The sequence below is a fragment of the Carcharodon carcharias genome, chromosome 1 (genome assembly GCF_017639515.1).
Source record: "Carcharodon carcharias isolate sCarCar2 chromosome 1, sCarCar2.pri, whole genome shotgun sequence".
NCBI classification, from domain to species: Eukaryota; Metazoa; Chordata; class Chondrichthyes; order Lamniformes; family Lamnidae; genus Carcharodon; species Carcharodon carcharias.
In genome coordinates this window covers 145311408-145314144 of record NC_054467.1, presented here as the reverse complement: position 1 = coordinate 145314144, position 2737 = coordinate 145311408, and the positions used below count along the sequence as shown (strand labels likewise).

The following is a 2737-nucleotide window of genomic DNA, read 5'->3' as shown; positions in this document are numbered from 1 at the left end:
TATTCCCTACACAATCTGAAGGCCAGGAAAACTGAACCAATCACTGTCACACTTCAAATAAATTGAAAGTCTCTGCTCATGGAGGAGCATTAACCACAGTGGTGGGAGAACATATCTTTATATACCACAGAGTAGTATAGAAGAAGTATACCCAGCCATTGAGTTTGGGAAAAACTGCTGCTCAAGAAAAAACATGTATAGGGGAAGCAATACAGGTGAAAGGTATCACCTCTGTACCTATATTATACAGACAACAAACAGCTCAGCTGCCTATAATTGTTTTAATTGGAGAAGGAGCTCGCCTTCTGGGCTGTGATTGATTGAAGGAAATCAACCTTAACTGGTCAGAAATTTTTTAGGTCAGGACAGGAGGAATTCCTGAGGTGCTGAAAAAGTATGACAGAGTATTCTGAGATGAGTAGGGGAAAATCAAAGGTCTACAAGCCAAAATATTTGTGGACTCTGAAGCAACGACCCATTTTTTTTAAGGCAAGACCTGTGCCTTACACTCCAAAAGAAAAGGGAGGTGTGGGATTGTGTCGTTTGGAGAAGTTAGGAATAATCCAGCTGGTCCAATTTTCAGAATTGGCAGCACCCATAATCTCTGTGCTGAAACCGAACCAAATCATTCGCATCTGTGGAGATTATGAATTAACGGTAAACAAGGCTATGAAATTAGACAAATACACAATCCCGAAGATTGAAGATCTGTATGCTAAACTTGCAGGAGGAAGATCCTGCACCAAACTGGACATGAGTCATGCGTATCAACAGCTAGAGCTGGACAAAATATCAAGAAGTTATGTCACCATAATTACGCACAGGGGCCTGTATCAATTTACACGCCTACCCTTCGGTGTGTCATTTGCCTGTGCGATTTTCCAAAGAACCAGGGAAAGCTTACCATAAGGACTTCCCGGAGTTGAGTGTAGCTGGACGATGTCTTAATCACAGGATCCACAGAAGCAGAACATGTGGCAAACCTGGAAGAGGTTCTGAAGAGGTTTTTAGAGGCTGGCGTTCATTTAAAAAAAGAAAAGTGCACCTTCCAAGCAAAAGAAGTTACGTATCTGGATCATCGAGTAGATGCTCAAGGGTTGCATCCATTAGAGGAGAAAGTCAAGGCAATCAAGGAAGTGCCCTCTCCGACTCACACCACAGAGCTCAAGTCTTTATTGGGCATGGTAAATTATTACGGTCGATTCTTGCCTAATCTAAGGACAATGTTAGCCCCTTTACACTTGTTATTGAAGAAGGACCACAGATGGCTCTGGTAGGCACAGCAAAAGGAAGCCTTCGTAAAAGTCAAGAAACTTTTACACTCATTGGGCAGGCGGGCCCAACCCAATCTCTGGCGGGCAGGGAGCCGATTCCCCGCCGGAGAAGCCATTTTATGTTGGTGGGCCAATTAAGGCCTGCCCAGCGTGACGCCCGGGGGGAAGCACTATGTGCTTCCTGCGCGGGCGGAGGGAATTCCCCAAATGCGAGAGTGCGCTCTTTTGTGCATGCGCATGAAAGAGTGCACATCTCCCTGAGGCTAAGTGTTGCCTCAGGGAGATTGCCTACACTTGCATAAACATTAAAAATAGAAAAATAAAAAATCCTTAACATATCCCCGTCATGTGACAATGTCACTCGAGATGGGACATGTTAATAAATTTCACTCAAACCTTATTAAAGTTATTTAAACCTGACATGAAACCTCATCCTGCCGCTGGATGAGGTTTCCTGTTTTTTCAGAAGCCCACCAGGGCTCCTGGCCTGCCCACCAACCTTAAGGTGGGACGGGCAGGGGGCAGGTCCTTTAATTGTTTTAATTATCCTGTCAATTGGCCATTGACAGGTTGGCAGGCACACAGTTGATTTGTGCCCCCACCTTTCTGAAAATGTAAATGGGGCAGGATGATGCAAGTGGTTCCCGACATCATCCCGTGTCATTTTGCACGTCGGCGATCAGGCCCTGCCCCCAAATCACCGACGGCAAAATTCAGTCCATCATGTCTGCTAGGGCACTATGGCCTGTCCAAGGAATTGACACTCACTCATGATGCATCTCCCTATGGAGTGGGAGCAGTATTGTCACACAAGATGGAAGATGGATATGAAAGACCAATAGGACATGTATCCAGAACCATTTCTGCAGCTGAGAAACGTTACTCACAAATTGAAAAAGAGGACTTATCTGTCCTATTTGAAGTAAAGAAGTTCCAGAAAGGTTTGCACGATCGACACTTCACCATAGTGTCAGATCACAAGCCACTGTCAAGGTTGAAAGCAAAATACTACGAATGATGGAAATCTGAAATAAAAACAGAAAATTCTGGAAAAACTCAGCAGGTCAAATGTTAACTCTATTTCTCTCTCTACAGATACTGTCAGGCCTGCTGAATTTTCCCAGCATTTCCTGTTTTTGTTAACACTGTTAGAGTTGTTTAGTGAAGATAAGGCAATCCCATCAATAGCCTCTGTTTGAATTCAAAGATGGGCTTTAATTTTGTTGGCATACGAGTACACTTTTATGCACCGCCCACAGTCGTCTCCCTTTGCCAGATAGCATTACACTTGCTCCAGTGCCTCAAGAGGTAGTACTTGCATTGAATTTCATGGACTCCTCACCAGTCTGCGCAAGCCAGATAAAGAATTGGACAAATCAGGATCCAATTTTATCAGGTGTCCGTGAACAAGTTTTACAAGGATGTTCAAATGCACAAGTCCCTGAAGAATTAAAACCATTCTT

At 44.0% G+C, this 2737-nt stretch overlaps 1 pseudogene; it reads left to right on the top strand.

Annotated features, from left to right (window-relative positions):
* Positions 1–396: 396 nt before the first annotated feature.
* Positions 397–1277, top strand: LOC121275432 (annotated as a pseudogene).
* Positions 1278–2737: the final 1460 nt, after the last annotated feature.